This window comes from Bison bison, unplaced genomic scaffold (genome assembly GCF_000754665.1).
Source record: "Bison bison bison isolate TAMUID 2011002044 unplaced genomic scaffold, Bison_UMD1.0 scf7180017864491, whole genome shotgun sequence".
Taxonomy (NCBI): Eukaryota; Metazoa; Chordata; class Mammalia; order Artiodactyla; family Bovidae; genus Bison; species Bison bison.
The window spans coordinates 10,593,860-10,601,666 of record NW_011495050.1 but is presented as its reverse complement, the minus strand read 5'-3'; positions in this window follow the sequence as shown (position 1 = coordinate 10,601,666).

Below are 7,807 nucleotides of genomic sequence, written 5' to 3'. Positions count from 1 at the left end.
GCCTATGTTCTCCTTTAGAGTTTTATAGTTTCTGGTCTTATGTTTAGATCTTTAATCCATTTTGAGTTTATTTTTGCATATCATGTTAGAAAGTGTTCTAGTTTCATTCTTTTACAAGTGGTTGACCAGTTTTCCCAGAACCACTTGTTAAAGAGATTGTCTTTTCTCCATTGTATATTCTTACTTCCACTGTCAAAGATAAGGTGTCCATTTGTGCGTGGATTTATCTCTGGGCTTTCTATTTTGTTCCATTGATCTATATTTCTGTCTTTGTGCCAGTGTCATACTGTCTTGATGACTGTGGCTTTGTAGTAGAGCCTGTAATCAGGCAGGTTGATTCCTCCAGTCCCATTCTTCTTTCTCAAGATTGCTTTGTCTATTTGAGATTTTTTTTTGTATTTCCATACAAATTGTGAAATTATTTGTTCTAGCTCTGTGAAAAATACCGTTGGCAGCTTGATAGGGATTGCATTGAATCTATAGATTGCTTTGGGTAGTATACTCATTTTCACTATAATGATTCTTCCAATCCATGAACACAGTACCATCTATTAGTGTCCTCTTTGATTTCTTTCACCAGTGTTTTATAGTTTTCTATATATAGGTCTTTAGTTTCTTTAGGTAGATATATTCCTAAGTATTTTATTCTTTTCATTGCAATGATAAATGGAATTGTTTCCTTAATTTCTCTTTCTATTTTCTCATTATTAGTGTATCAGAATGCAAGGGATTTCTGTGTGTTGACAAAACCACAGCAAACATTATCCTCAATGGTGAAAAATTGAAAGCATTTCCCCTAAAGTCAGGAACAAGACAAGGGTGCCCACTCTCACCACTACTATTCAACATAGTTTTGGGAGTTTTGGCCACAGCAATCGGAGCAGAAAAAGAAATAAAAGGAATCCGAATTGGAAAAGAAGTGGTAAATCTCTCACCTTTTGCAGATGACATGATCCACTACATAGAAAACCCTAAAGATTCCACCAGAAAGTTACTAGAGCTAATCAATGAATACAGTAAAGTTGCAGGATATAAAATCAACACACAGAAATCATAGGATTTAATATTGAAGACATTACATGGCACTTTTAGATGTCATTCAGTAGAAAACAAAACCAGGACAGTTGACTTTCAAGATCCAGTAATTCTGAATCCATAGTAAATATGAACTATGTGCAGGAGGAAGGAATGCAAGATAGTGAATACACTTGCTGAAAATTTAGGTTGTTAATTTATTTCATAAAAAGAAATTACCTGTGGTTGACTTTTTCTGACTCCATATTTCTTCCTCCTTCAGAGGATTCACTTTTCTTAGGATCATATAACATTTTATTATTTTGTTATTTGTTTTAAAGACAGATTCCACTTTCAAGTGTCTGCCAGGCATTAAGATTGTATGTTTGCTCTTGAGGATGTGTGCTAACTGAAAGAAAAGATCAAGTATCCTTTCATGTAGTGATAAAAAATCAAGTGATTTGTTACTAAAATTTTTATAGTTATTACAATAACTATAATAACTCGCCTTCAGATTTTTAGTTGTTTGATGGCCTTTCTAAAATATGATACTCAGTTATGATTTTCATAGCCTGCTTAATATCCTACTCACTTAAGTCACTAGGTGTGGATAGCAATCTGTTCAAATTATCTGTGGTTGTCTTAAAATACATAATTTCTGAACCCATTAACAACAGAATCATTTTAATTTACTCTGCATTGCCCCTCAATGGACATTAATTTGTGCAAACTCTGGGAGACAGTGAATAACAGGGAAGCCTGCCATGCTGCAGTCCATGGGTTGCAAAGAGTCAGACACAATAGCGACTGAACAACAAAACTGCCTCTCAAATATTGTGCTGTAGTGGTTACTGGAGGTTGTCTACGCAGCACCGATTCTCCTCTTTCCCACATTAGAAAATGATTTAGTTCAGATATCTCACCTTCTATTCTTCAGCCTTGTGCCTCAGGGGAAGTTCTAACCCAGTTTCAGCAGGGTTTCATTTGCTCAATAGTATTTTCATTTGCTTTGACAGAAATTAGTTCAGAGATGGGCAGATAGTCAAGTTCTGACCAATGAGATGCAAGAGAGTCTCCAAGAAAGAGAAGTTTTCTATTCTTCCTCTGGACAGTGTCAAACACGTTGCCATTTCTGAAACTACTGTACCCATCTTGATATGAAGCTAGGACTTAAGATAGCAAAATGGAAAGAAAGAATGAAACTGGGTCCTAGATAAAATTGTTGATCAACTAAATCAGATAATCTGGGATACATCTTTGAGCTTCCCTGGTGCCTCAGATGGTAAAGAATCTGCCTGCAATGCAGCAAACCTGGGTTCAATCCCTGGAGCATCATTACATGTATAATTATAAATACATGATGATGAAAAACCATTTGGAGTTGGATTTTCTTTCTTTTTTTTTTTTTGTAGATACAAGTATCAAAATATATGACAATCTGTTATGCATTTGTGCATTTGTAAAATCAGAGAAATGACATTGGAGCCAGTATTGCCTTTACCATAGTAAACTGCCCTGGATTCCATGTTCATTTAATTTTAAGCAGACAAGCTATTAATATGAGGAAATATTCATGAAAGTTGAGTAATACACAAAAATAAAGTTTAAGTCTTATTTAAAAGGATTACAAGGGGGAAAAAAAAAACCCTCTTTGAGGAGATCTGGGTTTTCAATCTTATTAATCATAAAATTTACAGAATTTTGCTTTTTGTAAGAAGATAAAAGTAAAAAAAAAATTAAGCTTGCAGATAAATAAGATTTTATGCCTATAATGTCTAACATATTATCCAAGATATAAATAGTAAATTGAACACATATGCAAACACGTATATGTATGCATATACAACTTATGTACATATGAGTATATGCATATATGTTGCATATATATAGTGTATATCTTATACATACATATACTATACCTTAAAATAAATTCATAAAATTATAATTGTTATTCTAGCCTCCCTACTACTAGATAGCTGAAACTAAAAAGTAAATTTATTTCTTAAACCAGTGAAAAAGATACTATTACCACCATGGATTTCATAAATTATGGAATTTTCTCCACAGTCACTAATTTATGGCAGACATTTCCAAAATACAGAGAGTACAACATAATGGAATAAAATTATGTCCATCAGTCTCTTAGTAAGTACTGTTTGAAATAACTAACTGACCTAATATGCAAAATATTTTCAATCTTCTAAAGAATCTGAAATTAACGTTCAGATATTTTAGTAACCAAAGCCCCTTTATTAGCCAGGATAAAGCTGAGCTCAGGATATCCTGAACACCCCTTGCATTCTCAGAAATATTTGCATATTGGGTCAGGACAGTTTTTTTTAATGTATGGCTCTTTAAGAAATAAGTTCCTTAAACTTTCTTCTTTACAGTTTCTCCTTAGTTATTATTTTTGGGAAAGTACTATTCTCTGACATGTAAATTTCTCCCTATGAATAGCTTCTGTAATTAAAAAGGAATGTATGCAGGGAGAAGTATAACATGAAATACTTATTTACCATGGGCATTTTATAAGAAAAGTCAAGAAATTATAAAGAGGTATTCATATGTCTCAGTTAATTTTAAGATAACCAGGTCAATATTTTACACAATACAGGAAGAAAATAAATATAGGTTAAATGATGCAGGATATCAATTAGAATTACTGCATAATCTGAATTATAATATATGCAAATTGTTATTTAAATGCATTTCAATTAAACTGCTTACACTAAGCAAAAAGGACTAATCTTTTATAACTAAGATTAAAAATATTAACACATTCTATAATTCTCTATCAGTCATATTTTAGCTATTTAAACTATTAATTTCTTCTTTGTTGGGATATAGTCAATTTATATGCTGTGTTTCGGATGTACAGCAAAGTGGATCAGTTATACATATATCCACCTTAAAAAAAAAGATTATTTTCCCATATAAGTTATTACAGAGTATTAAATAGAGTTTCTTGTGCTATATAGTAGGTTCTTATGTTACCTATTTTATATATAGTAGTGTGTATAATGTCAATGTCAAATGCCCAATTAATCCTCCCACTTCATTTCTCCCCTGGTAATGACAGGTTTGTTTTTACATCTGTGACCTTATTTCTCTTTCATAAATAAATTCATTTGTACCATTTTTTTTTTAAGATTCTACATATAAACAATTTAATATGGTATTTGCTTTTCCCTTTTTGACTTACATATCACTCAGTATGACAACCTCTGTGTCCATCCATGTTGCTGCAAATGACATTAATCCATTTTTTATGGCTGAGTAGTATTCCATAGTATACATATACCACATCTTCTTTATCTATTTCTCTGTCATTTAGCATTTAGGTTGCTTCCATGCCTTGGCTTTTGTAAATAAGGCTGCAATAAGTGTTAGGGTGCATGTATAATTCCAAATTATGATTTTCTCTGGGTATATCGCCAGCCATGAGATTGCTGAATCCTACTGTAGTTCTATATTTAGTTTTTTAAGGAACCTTCATACTGTTCTCCATTTCTTCATAGTGGCTGTACCAATTTACATTCCAACCAGCAGTATAGGAGGCTTCCTTTTTCTTCACACCCTCTCCAGCATTTATCATTTGTAGATTTTTGGATGATGGCCATTCTATCATGAGGTATGAAGTGATATCTCATAGTTTTGATTTGCATTTCTCTAATAATTAGTGATGAACATCTTTTCATGAATTTTTGGCAATCTATATATTTTCTTTGGAGAAATGTCTATTTAGATTTTCCATTCATTTTTTGATTGGTTTGTTTGTTTGTGTTCTTTTTTTGACATTGAGCTGCATGTGCTGTGTGTGTTTTGGTTAATTTTGATTAATTTTTTGAGTGATTTTGATTAATCACTATTGGTCACTTCATTTGTGAATATTTTCTCCTGTTCTGTGAGCTGTCATTTCATTTTGTTTATGGTTTCCTTTGCTGTAAAAAAAAGATTTTAAGTTTAATTAGGTTCAATCTGGGTTATTCTGTTTTTATTTTCATTACTCTAGAAGGTGGATCAAAAAAATATTGCTGTGATTCATGGGAGAAATGTTCTGAGAGTGTTCTGCCTATTCTTTCCTATAGGAGTTTTATAGTATTTCGTCTTATATTTAGGTCTTTAGTCCATTTTGAGTTTATTTTTATGTACGGTATTAGAGAGTGTTCTAATTTTTTTCTTCTACATGTAGTTGTACCACAATAGTCTTACCACTATTAAAGAGACTGTCTTTTCTTATTGTATATTCCTGCCTCCTTTGTTGTAAGTTAGTAGACTGTAAATGTGTGGGTTTATATCTGGGCTTTCTATCCACTTCCATTGATCTATGTTTCTGTTTCTGTGCCAGTATCATACTGTTTTGATTACTATAGCTTCATAATATTAAACTCTTTATTTTTTCAGTGGATATTTAAAATATAGTACAAAGTTAACATTTTAGCCTAGTTCCTATTTGATAATCAACAATTTGTCAAAGAGATGATATTTAATTATTTCAAATTATATATTTAATATATAGGATAAATTTTTATTAATATAGGTAGAAAATAATATTGTCACTATTTGGCTCTATTAATCAGTAAGTTTATATCTGTTGATCTGGTGTTTGACTTATGTTATACTTTTTTTCTTTCTTTAATACCCTACTGTCCTTTCTGAAACTGTCTTCTTTGCCAAGAGGATATTCCTACCAGGATATTTTTATCATACCTGATAAAAATCATGCGTAAGCTAAGTTTTCCTGATCAGTGCCATTTGGTGAAAAACACACTGTGTAGCTATTTCATTTTCATGTTACAAGTTCTGAGCTTACAGTATATTCTAGACTACATAAATATTCAAATCATCAGTTAAGAAGATGAATATTCCCTTCTGTAAATATATCATTTTTACTTTAAAAATGTACCCAAAAGAAACCTGTTCTCTAAAATGTTAGTGAGAAAGGCAAATCTGAGTCTAAATCATGGCTATTGTTTTTCAATCAAATGATTTTTAACAAAATCACCAGAGCCTTGAAAAATATACCACACTCTTTTGCTAAGTTTTTAGTGAATATAGTGTACAGTTCTATGTTTAAACTTTGCATCTCACTAGGTAAGTAGGTATGGAAGTAGGCAGAAAGAAATTAAAACGCTAAATTATTTTTCTCTTGTAATGTTAACTACATGCACTTCATTTCCTCCATGATGTCTTATGAGATCTTGTGAGGAAACTAATTTATTCATTTTCTGAATTATCTTATACTTAATTAATAATTTGCCATAATAATCCTTTCTAATTTATATTTTAGTTTTTTATGTATGTTAATAACTGAGCAATGTACATTTAGTTCTATTAAATATGAAAATTTTTACCCTTTATTTTTAATGTTCTCAATATCTCACAAAGAGAGAGGAAGCATTGAGCTTGATATTTAATGAGTTTCAATTTGTTATAGTCTAACTTATCTGAATTGTATATAAAATATATAAAATGAATAAATCTGCTCTTGGGAAAAAATGCTCAATAGAGAGATTAACTGACATTGTTGAAAATCTTTCTCACTAAGGACTAATTACAAAGAAATCTTTAAAATTACATACCTGAATCACTTGCATCTATTTCAATATATTTTTGCTGTTTGAAACTGTGCGGAAACAAAACATCCTTGTATCATAGTGTTATATTATTATCAATAAGTTAATTAATATTCCATTTGATCAAAAAGAGTGACTGTTAATGTAGTTGAATAAAAGTTTAAAATTAACCAAACCTTTTTTGATTTGATTTTCATTGGCATTAAAAATTCTATTTTCAATATGAATCATTATGGTTACAATGCTGAATATTAAAGTAAATTTAATAGATTAAGAAGCAGTTATAAAAGGAGAAAAAATGTTGTCATGTTTCTTAAAAATAAAACAAAAGGCCATGTAACTAAATTAAAAAAACACTACAGATGTTTCATGTCAATGTTAAAAGCCAAGGAAATCAGTTTTTATGTTATATTTTATGAAGTGTTCTAGTATACTGTTTGGAGTAGGGAATGGCAACACTCTCCAATATTCTTGCCTAGAAAATTCCATAGACAGAGGAACATGCCCGGTTGTAGTCCATAGGGTCACAAAGAGTCGGACACAATTGAGTCTGCATGTATTATTATACTATTATGATAAACTGTGGAAAATTCTGAAAGAGATGGGAATACCAGACCACCATATCTGCCCCTTGAGAAATTTGTATGCAGGTCAGGAAGCAACAGTTAGAAGTGGACATGGAACAACAGACTGGTTCCAAATAGGAAAAGGAGTATGTCAAGGCTGTATATTGTCACCCTGTTTATTTAACTTATATGCAGAGTACATCATGACAAACGCTGGACTGGAAGAAACACAAGCTGGAATCAAGATTGGTGGGAGAAATATCGATAACCTCAGATATGCAGATGACACCACCCTTATGGCAGAAAGTGAATAGGAACTAAAAAGCCTCTTGATGATAGTGAAAGTGGAGAGTGAAAAAGTTGACTTAAAGCTCAACATTCAGAAAACGAAGATCATGGCATCCGGTCCCATCACTTCATGGGAAATAGATGGGGAAACAGTGGAAACAGTGTCAGACTTTATTTTTCTGGGCTCCAAAATCACTGCAGACGGTGACTGCAGCCATGAAATTAAAAGACGCTTACTCCTCGGAAGGAAAGTTATGACCAACCTGGATAGCATATTCAAAAGCAGAGACATTACTTTGCCAACAAAAGTTCGTCTAGTGAAGGCTATGGTTTTTCCTGTGGTCATGTATGGATGTGAGAGTT